Genomic DNA, 10,700 nt, shown 5'->3' with positions numbered 1-10,700 from the left:
GGATCCTCCTTCCCAGTAGGAGCTACTGCTGTACAAAAATTAAAGAAGCGAACAATTTGGTGTTTTTAACAACTTCTGGTGTGGCAGCCAGCTTCAGGAGGCTGAGGCAGGAGGATCACAACCTCAGCATTGTGGTGCGATCCTCAGCAACTTAGCAAGACCCTGTCTCCAAATATAAGGACTAGGGTTGGCATGGGAATGTAGCTCCGTGGTAAAGCATCTTGGGTTCAAGCCCCAGTACCAAACTAGCAACAATAAAACTTTAACATAGTGAAGCTGTAAATGGAAAAGAAAATGTTAAAAGGCCTATGATTCCCCCCAGAAAAAAATACAAGTTGATTATTGATTATCTACTGGTACTGAGGGTTGAACCCAGCTACTCTGTCACTGATTTATACCCCCGGCCCCTTTTAATTTTTTATTTTGAGGCAGGGTCTCAGTTACCCAGGCTGACCTTGATGTTGCAGTTGTGTCTCAGCCTCCTAGGTTGCTGGAATTATAGGTGTGTGCCACTGTTCCCAGCTCCTCATCCCTCATTGTTTTTCCAGTGCTCAATATATAAAAATGAATAAAAGACAGTTGGCTTTTCAGGCTGGCTTGGCACACTGACGTCTGAGGTACTGAACATTTCAGGTTTCACAGTCGCCTAGTGTGCAAACTGCTTGACTATCATAGACAAAGCAGCCAAGCAAAAAATGTCAACGAAGAGGTGAGGTGTGTTTCAATAAAACTTTATAGACACATTGGGGCTGGGGATGTGGCTCAAGCGGTAGCGCGCTCGCCTGGCATGCGTGCGACCTGGGTTCGATCCTCAGCACCACATACCAACAAAGATGTTGTGTCCGACGAGAACTGAAAAATAAATATTAAAAATTATCTCTCTCCTCTCTCACTCTCTTTAAAAAAAAAACAACTTTATAGACACTGAGATTTGTTCTTAGCATGTTTTTCACGTATCTATAGATAGCTTTTGATTTTTTTTTTCCCTCCAAACGTTTAACAAATGAAAAAACAACTTCTCGCTTGGGAGTTCTAGTTTGCAGGCCCTTAAGCTCCCAAGTTGGACAGGGTGCGAGCAAGCGGAAGCCACAGCTGTATCCGCCCAAGAGAGGGCAGAGTTTGAGGCAGGGTTTGAGCTGTGTCCAGACCAGGAAGAAAAAGGAGCATTCTGCATGAAGGAGCCTGCCCCATGTGCCGTGTGGATCTAGAGAGTTCCACGTGGCACGATGTGGGACGCACAGGAGAACGTGGATGGAATGTTGTTGTCTCCCTTCACTCCTTAGAGAGTGGCTGCTAGTGGTCCTGCTTCCTGGCTTTGGGGATTGCCAACCCAAGGAAGTCGGTTATTATGCAAATGTCATACTGGGAACCCCAAGTTATAAATTAATTGTGTGAAAGTTTACTACGTCATTTTGATCTGGATCCATAGGGGGCAAAGTCGGGGACTGAATTGTTGATAAGGTTTTTTTTTTTTTTTTTTTATGGCCTGGATAATATATTTTCTCTTGCTTAGAATTCACTCACTATTGCTTCAGTTTGCTCCTGGGGTTTTCAGTGGAGAAGTGAACTTTTGGTGTAGATGCATGGAAGCAGCTTTTTCGTCATGTCAAACCTTCCAGATGTATGAGGAAGAACAGGTAGGAGAGTGCTGGGCTACTTTGGAGGGGCCTTAAGGTTGACCGGAGCATCTCTCTGCTGGAGGTGGCCTTGTTTTCTCGGAGCGTCTACCTAACCCTTAACGTTCCCTTGTAGATAATCTGGGTTGGAACCTTTTGTCTTTTTGATGCTGCAGTGGAACCCAGGGCCTCAGGACCTACAGGCAGGCATTCTACCGAAGCTATACACCCCTAATTCTAGTTTTTTAAATTGCTATTTTTTGTGGTACTGGAGGTTGAACCCAGGGGCACTCTACCACTGGGCTGTATCCATAGTCCTTTTTTATTTTGAGATGGGATCTTTTAAATTTATGAAGGTGGCCTGGAACTCGAAATCCTCCTGCCTGGGCCTCCTGAGTTGCTGGGATTATAGGCATGTGCCACCATGCCGGTGCCCTGCTCCAAATTTTCAGTTTTGAAGTGTGTGTGGAACTGTGAGTACTGGTAAGTGGGCCAGCCAGGAAATACTACTTTGCTTCTCACTTGCATATTTCCTCTGTGCCTTTGTCTCTCCTGTTCCTGGTATTTGGCGTAGGAGGAAGGGAGGCTTCAAACAAGTGCTCAGTTCTCCTCAAGCTTAGGAGAATTTAAAAAAACAAAGATGAATTCAAGGCTCAGGGTATAACTGAGTGTGGAGTCCCTGGCTAGCATGTACACAGCCCAGGGTTCCTCCCACACTGCCGAAATGAGGCTTAGGCAGAGTCCATCATTATTATCTGTGGGGACGGGCACCTCATTTTTATCAAGTGTCTGGTTTGCAGCAGGACTGGCATCTTTTTCCCAAATGCCGTTTCCTTGGCCTGTGGTCACTTACTGAGTTTTGTTGTTTCAGCAAATAACTTGATGTATATGACTTTTTTTTTTTAAGAGAGAATGTAAGAGAGAGGGGGAGAGAGAGAATTTTTTTTTAATATTTATTTTTTAGTTTTCGGCGGACACAACATCCTTGTTTGTATGTGGTGCTGAGGATCGAACCCGGGCCGCACGCATGCCAGGTGGGCGCGCTACTGCTTAAGCCACATCCCCAGCCCCTGTATATGACTTTTCAAATCTAGGACGTTTGAAGAGATCTGTTTCTTGTGTTTGAGTATGAATAACTTTGGTTCCAAGCCTTCCATGTGTGTTCTCCAAAACATCTGTCTTGGTGTCAAGGGAGAGTACCCACCTCAGGGCTCTCTGTGTGCCTAGGTGTTTTTTGTTTTTGTTTGTTTTAAACTGGCGATTGAACCCAGAGGCACTTTACCACTGAGCCACACCCCCAGCCCTTCTTATTTTTTATTTTGAAACAGGGTCTTGCTAAGTTTAGGGCTCAGCCTCCCAGGCTACTGGGATTTACAGGCACCACTGCACCTAGCTAGTATTTTCAAAAGTGAAGATATTAAATGCCCATTATGAGCAAGCCACTGTGTCAAGAGCTCAGTGTTTATCATGTCATTTTTTTTCAACCACATGGTGAAGTAGTTAATGAGAACACAGAGGCTCAAAGTCAGGGAAAACCAAAGAAGGATTTGAACTCACTTCAGCCTGATTTCAGAGCCTAATCATCTTGCACTATCCATACCCTTCCTAGATCATAATTGTTTGTGGAGTCATTGGGAGGCTTCTGTTGGTGGTGGTGGTGTTGGTGGTGGTGTTGGTGTTGGTGGTGGTTTGCAGTGGTGGTTGCAATTCTGGGCATGGAACCCAGGCCTTACCCAAGCTAGGCAAGTGCTGTACCCCTGAACTCCACCCTCGGCGTGGGAAGGAATTTTTTTAAATGTAATTTTTAAAAATTCCTTTGAGTTACAGATGGCTTTCCCAGGAAGTGGGGTGTAAGTGGTGCCTCTTTCAGGGGATTGCATGAAGCTGTCTTAATAAATAGTCTAAGGGCTGCACTCGGTTAGTTAGAGCATTTGCCTAGCACTTGTGAGGCACTTGATTTGGTCCTCAGTAAAGGTATTGTGTCTGTCTACAACTAAAAAAACAAGATTTAAAAAATGAAAATAAATAAATAGTCTAAGAATGAACACCAGGTTACCCCTCCGGAGACCTTAGGGCGGGCAGGCCATGCTGAGCCCTGGGCCTGCTGTGTTAGCCCCAGGTCCTGCAGTGAGCACTTGCTGCTTGTGGGGTTTGGCCCAAGATCCTGAGGCTCTGTAGCAGGCATGAAGTCCTCTTTCTGCTCCCAAGTTCACTGGAGAAAATCCCTAGAAGCCCAATATTCAATGACTTCTTTTTCAAAAAAATAAGTCCACAGTGAAATCGCTTAGGCGACTGCCCCTGCCTGGCAGCTCTTGCTGGCTTCCCTACTTGCTGTTCAGTCTGGCGCTTCTCTGCTCGTGGAAGGGGCTGCTGTGTGCCCTCCCTCCCTGTGTGAAGCACAGTGCTCTCCTGTGTGGCCTGCTCAGGTTGGAGCCTGGAGCTGACCTTTGTCCCACATGCCTCAGCACTGAACTGCAGCCTGTGCTGAATTCCTCTGCTCAGCCCCAGCAAGAGCCAGCAGACCCCGAATGGAAGGGAGTGTGTTTTGGTTTGGTTTGGTTTCAGTCTCTCTGTCCCTAAAACCAGGAATGTCTCATTCAGTGGCGTGATTTTGGAGAGTTTTGCCAAATCTTTCAGGGAGAGGAGCCAGAGGATCTTTAAAGGGAACTGCCTTCCCCATTCAGGCTTGTCTCCGTGAGCTTGTTTTCTCACACGCCCAGCAGCCCGTGGACAGCATGTCTCAGGAGGGCCAAGATGACTTTCGTTCCTGTTGCTTATGACAGCTTGGACCTGAGATGCCTCATGGTGAGAGCGCCATGAATCATGAAGTAAAGTGAGTTACAGGGCGGAGAGGTGGAAAGCAGAGCCCTCCCTGGAGTGGCCAGTGCGGGATTGTTTTCCTCTTGCCCGGGCTGTTGCTGCCATTCAGTACCTTGAAGGTTAAGTGCTCCAGGGATATTTTTAAACAGCAGGGGCCAGCTAATCTAAAAGTGACATTTAAAGTCACATAGTGAGCAGCCTGCAGGCTTAGACTCAGGCCCTTAGCAAACAAGAGACTTGGAAAATGTCACCCTGAACGCACAGTTGAGAGGACATGGGAAAAGAAAGGCTGAAGAGCTAAAGTGGTAAGTCAGCCCCTCCCTCCCTGGGATCAGCAATCAGCCTGTGTCTAAGGGACCAGGAACTGAATGTAGCCTGAGAGCAGCCCCAGTACAAAAGTGGGCACTTGGGGTTCCTAGGAGACCCGCTCTGTTTGAGGGATGCTGCCCAGAAAACCTTGGGACACAAAGCAGACAAAAGAGAAGGGCCTTGTGTGGCTTCTGTAACTAGGTTGCTGGGGAGCCACCCAAGTACGTGCCCCTTGATCTCCACAGTTCATTTAAATGAAGTTCTGTGATTTAAATTTTTTTTTTTCAAAACTCCTGTCTTAAGAGAAAGTATGTTTCTTACAGCTGTCCCCTGTCTCAAACTGGCTCATTTTTTAAAAAGTAGACTGTAGCTGGTTGCATTGGCACACCCCTATAATCCCAGCAGCTCCGGAGTCTGAGGCAGGAGGATCTCAACTTCAAAGCCAGCCTTGGCAACTTTGCAAGGTCATGAGCATCTTGGTGAGACCCTGTCTCAAAATAAAATGGGCTGGGGAAGTGGCTCAGTGGTAAAGTACCTCTGGGACCAATTAGTTCCCAGTACCAAAAAAAAAAAAAAAATTTAAAAAGACCCTAAGAGTAAAGCATATTTAGCACTCCTTTGTTACTAGGAAGACAAGATTTTCTTTTAATTTTTAAAAAATGCATTGTAAAGTGACAAGAGTCTAAAAAACAGGAAGAGTCAAACGAGCTGTCTTGCCTATGGCTCCCATGTAATTCCAAGAGATACTGAGCAGAATTTGCTATAAATTCCCCACATTTTTGTGCCCTCACATGGTATGCAGCATAGCTTTCAGTTTTGTTGTTGTTGTTGTTATTGTTATCATTAAATATAAATGGGCTTCCATGTAGGTAGGGTGACCAGCATCCCATTTGTCCAGGATTGAGGGGAACTCCTGGGACTCAGGGCTTTAAAAACAAAGGTTTTAGAAGTTACACTTTTCCATCTAACTGCAAATATGAATTATTTACAGAACCTGGTGTCTTTTTTTTTTTTTGTAGTTGTAGATAGACAGCAGCCCTTTATTTTATTTGTATGTGGTGCTAAGGATCAAACTCAGTGCCTTACACATGCTAGGCAGACACTCTGCCATTGAGCTTCACTCCAGCCCCAAGACCTGGTTTCTTTCCTGATGTTTCCAAGTTTTCAATGGAAAGACTCATCCAATCCGGAATCACATAGGGACTGGAGATGCAAATGTCCCCAATCTGACTTTCTTTGAGAAGCTCTGGGAGGGTACTTTAAATTTGTGCAAAGGCATTTTTATCTATTCCTGCTCAGAGGTTGAGTAAACTGCCTTGTATTTTTATCACCTTTAGGTCCTAGACCAAAATTAGAAAGTTGCATTATGTGAGCTTCTCAGGCTGCGGGGGTTAGGGGAGGTTTCTTTTGAGTGGAAGTTTCCTCCAAGTTTACCCCGCGTGATACTTTGGGATACCTAGTTCTAAAGCTTCCTCTGAATGTTGAGCCAGGGGCTCCTCACTTCAGAGGTGAATTTTCTGTATCCAGAGAACCCTGGATGCTGTCAGAAATCTTGCATTTGATCTGAAAAAGTACATTCCATGTTTATTTCACACTCTGTTCTCACAGATGTGTTTGCTGTAATAATAGTAAACTTCATATCTAGAGGAAGAGTTTTCTAGGCAGATGGGCAAAGTTCATTTATTCTAGGAATCGGGGGTTCCTCGTACCGAGAGACCAGGCAGAGCATAGCTGGAAAACGGAGGTCTTGATTACTGGGTAGCTGTAGGTGCCGGGTGTTTTCTAGTCCATTCCATGGCCAGAAACCAAGATTTAGAGGGTTTCCATGATAAGCTCAGGGCAATAAGATGACAAATGGCAGAGCCCCACCCAGGACTACTCTGCTCCTGAAGTCCTTAGCCCCATACCTGGGTTGGGTCCTCAAGAACACCTGCACTTAGAAATGGTCCCTTATTTATTTTTTACTTAATTTATTTATTGTTGTGCTGGAGATGGAACCCGGGGTCTCCCACCCACCAGGCGAGCACTCTGCCACTGAGCTCCATCTCCAGGCTTTTTATTTTGAGCCAGGATCTCACTAAGTCACCTGACCTTGTGCTTGTGATCCTCCTGTCTCAGCTTCTGGAGTAGCTGGGGTTTCAGACGTGTGCCACCACACACTACTGTTTACCTTTTAAGTCAAACTCATTCCCGAATCAGTGATAGTAAGGAAATCTGACACATTTTCCTTTTTCTTTGGAAGTCTGCAGTTGCAGGCTCGAGTTGTAGCTGGAATGATCAGTTGTGGGAAGCAGCCTTCACCTGATCTGGAACCTTCTCCCCACTCTGTTGGAAGGAAGGCTGGTCTCTTATCTTCACCTCCCAGCAGAGGGGGCCTCTGGAGCCGCCCTGTTGTGGAACAGGGGTTCTGACCAACCCACACGGGGATCCAGACCTTCCCACTGTACTGTGTGATTCTACAAGGTGTGACAGAAACGTTTTTTTGACAGAGATGGGGACCATCTTTCAGGACTGACCCATGCCACCCCAGGGGGACATTAAGCCCCCAGCGCCTTCCTCACTCCTTGCACCATCTGGGGGCTGGTGAGGACTGGAGAAGGGCCACAGGCTGGAACTCTTGAGCAGGGCTTGGGGTGGGTGGGTGAGTGAGTGGCGCTTGACTCCTGGGTGCTGGAGGGTGCTGGAGGAGTCCGCCAGGGAGAAGCTGGAGTGACTCAGATCTGCCACAGCCTGTGGCACTTGATCTCGGAAAACGTTGACACATGCCAGAGCTAGACGAGCCATCGCAGCCCCAGCTCTGCCGCTTCACCACGATGTGACCCTGTCCAGCAGACGCCCCCTCTGGGCCTTGTGTCCTCATTTGTAAAGTGAGAGCACACACATCAGAGTTATTGTGGCCATTCAAAGGGACAGCATAAAGAGCACAGCCCAGGACTCACTGAGTAGCAAGAGCACGACAAACATCGGCTTTCATCATTATTCAACAGGCTTTTGCTTGTCCAGGGCCTGCTCAGTGCCTCCGTGGGAATGCGCTGCCTTTTCAGGAACCCTCTTTTCAGAGTTGTTTTTTGAATGCCAGCTTGCTAGAAGTGGGGCAAGAGGGAATCGGGAGTTGGTGACACACCTGGGCCCTTCTGGCCTTGTTTGGTTTTTGGTACTGGGGACTTAGCCCAGGGGCACTTTACTGCTGAGCCACATCCCCAGCCCCGTTTTTTGCATTTTATTTTGAGACAGGCTCTCACTAAATTGCTTAGGGCCTTTCCAAGTTGCTAAGGCTGGACTTAAACTTGCGATGCTCCCAGCTCGGCCTCTCGAGTCTCTGGGACTGTAGGCGAGCACCACTCACCCGGCCCACTTGGGTTTCAAGCCCTGTCTAGTCTCACTGAGCTCACCTTCCTGTTGGGGAGTCGGGTATATTGTGACGGTGACCCACAGACTACCTGTGATAAGTCCTAGGAGGAAGAGACCAAGGAGCCACAAGCCCAGTGCCACACCTTGACATTCACGCCCGTGGGGGCTCCATGGGAGGGAGGATCCTCCAGGTGGGCAGGAGGGCATTGGGCTAGGCACCCGACACTCCCAGCTAGAGTCAGCATCCAAGCCCATGCTGCCCCTTCTGTGTTCCAAGAGCCCACCCCTGCCCTCGGGAAGCCTGCAGTCCACGGGTGGAGATCAGCAGGTGCATTAAAGACACGTCAGCCTTGATGAGTGGCAGGAAGAAAAGGGACATGTCATTGGGACTAAGACAGACTGTGGAGGGTCAGGACGGGTCTGGAATGGCAACATGGATGCCAAAGACAGTAAAAAAAGCAAGAGACAACAGATAAAGGTGTGGAGAGGGGACGGCCAGAGAGGGAAGAACATTCCAGAACATTCCAGGCAGCATGTGCAGAGGGATTTGGAGGCCCCAAATGACCAGGGCCCTGTGGACCGTGGGAAGCAACACAATGAGAAACCATTGAAAAGCTGAAATTTAGTTGCTGCATCCTGTCAGGGCGGCTGGGTACCTTTAACCCCAAGTTCCCTTTTCAGTAAAATAAGGTACTGGTACTTCCACGGAACTGGTCTCAGGGTGACACGAGATAACAACCCTAACCCTAAGACAGAGCCCAGCGCAGTGAGAACCAGGACGTATTAGCTACTCGTGTTCATGGTTAGCTCTGTGGGTAGGATGCCGGGCATTCCATTTTACGTGGTGTTTGCTTGGTGGGCCACACAAACGCCAGCTTTAAACTTTGTATCCAGGGCTGGGGAGGATAACAGTGAATGCTCATGTGCTCACCTCAGTTCTTAGCTCAGTGATCACCGATGGCCTGTTCTTGGTGTTTCATCTGCCTACACGCTGGCTCTTCTCCCCTCTATTTGGTTTCCTGGCATTTTTATTATGACTATTTCAAACATACAACAGTTGAAAAGAATTTCACAGTGACTGCCCGTGCTCCCACTGCTTGGGTCCTCCTGGTGACATCTTAGTATCTTTGCTCTCCCTCATGTCTGTCCTTCTATCCACATTTTTTATGCATTTCATATAAATTGTAGTCATTAGTATCTTTACCTCTCAAATACTTCAGCATATTTATCATTAACTAAAGTTCTGTTTTTCTGCAATATTTTGAAAATTTCAGCCAGATAGCTTTCTGCCCACAAATATTTTAGTACCTATGTCTAGAAGAGATGAGGATTTTTTAAAACCATACATCACCAAAAGGGTCTCCAACCCAGTGATAGTTCCTTAATCTAGAAGAAGCGTCCCTTGGGATCTGGAATGGGTTGGTTCCAGAACCCCTCCCTTTCCCTGCCCAAGGATACCAAATCCACAGAAGCCCAAGTTCCTTATATAAAATGGCACAGTGTAGCCGGGCACTGTGTCACACCCCTGTAATTCCCTAGGAACTTGAGAAGCTGAGGCAGGAGGATCGCAAGGTCAAGGCCAGCTGCAGCAACTTGGTGAGACCCTCTCTCAAAAAATGCAAAGGCTGGGGATGAGGCTCAGTGGTAGAGCATGTCTGGGTTCAATCTCTAGTCCTCCCCCTAAAGAAAGTCACTTAGATTATTTATAATCCCTAGCGTAATGTAAGTGCTGTATGAATAGTTGTTATACTGTGTTGGTTAGGGAATGATGAAAAGAGAAAAGAACTTTTTTTTTTTTTAATATTTCAATGCGTGGTTGAGTCTGAGGATGTGGACCCACGGTGTGGACAGCTGACGGCACCTGCTGCATGCTCAACTGTCCTCCAATTCTCTCACACTGATTTTTAATTATTTCAAGTCAGGACCCACACGAGGCCTATTAAGCTCTGTCTGATTGTCACCACACCTTTATTAAGTGCCAGTTACTGACTGAAAAAGCTGGGGTTTTTTGTCTTGTAGAATTTTCTACATTCTGCATTTGGCTGATCACATTTCCCAAGTGTCACTTAACTTGTCCCTCTGTGCTCTCCATAAGTACTTAGGCCCAGGGGCTTGACTCAATCAGGTGCACATCCATGGAGAGAGAACTCGAGAGGGTCGCTCTGTTTCCTACCCTATCACAGCAAGAATGTGGCGTCCGGTTTCCTCACTCAAGTGATGGGATATCGACCTGAACCCCCTCAGAATGTTCTCCATCACCCTTTCACCAGTGGTTCTACGAATCATTGGTTAGCCAAGCCTAGGTTATTATTATTTTATTTTATTAGTTGTAGATGGACACTACACCTTTATTTATTTTCATGTGGTGCTGAGGATCAAGCCCAGGGCCTTAGAGGCGCAAGGCTTGTGCTTGACCACTGAGCCACAATCCCAGCCCCATATTGTCTTATTATTGGTTGCAAATGGTCAGTTTCTGCTCCCATCAGCCCTACACCTACTAGCTGTAATTGTTCCATAAACATGACTTTCATCAAGCATTTGGTCACCCTGAAACAGTCCCTATGGTAAAGTTAGTTTGTTTTGTTTTGTTTTAATAATGAGTTG

At 46.9% G+C, this 10,700-nt stretch overlaps 1 protein-coding gene across 1 annotated transcript in view; it reads left to right on the top strand.

Moving 5' to 3' along the window:
- The first annotated feature begins 4,616 nt into the window (after window positions 1-4,616).
- Window positions 4,617-10,700, top strand: part of Acacb (acetyl-CoA carboxylase beta) — a 124,634-nt gene continuing 118,550 nt past the window's right edge. Inside the window, exon 1 of the mRNA XM_078038943.1 lies at window positions 4,617-4,741. The gene's annotated coding sequence lies outside the window, so the exon portion shown is untranslated. The remainder of the gene's footprint in view (window positions 4,742-10,700) is intronic.

This window comes from Ictidomys tridecemlineatus, chromosome 2, assembly GCF_052094955.1.
Source record: "Ictidomys tridecemlineatus isolate mIctTri1 chromosome 2, mIctTri1.hap1, whole genome shotgun sequence".
Lineage (NCBI taxonomy): Eukaryota > Metazoa > Chordata > Mammalia > Rodentia > Sciuridae > Ictidomys > Ictidomys tridecemlineatus.
Note: the sequence above shows the minus strand (reverse complement) of the source record. Positions and strands in the feature narration are given on the sequence as shown.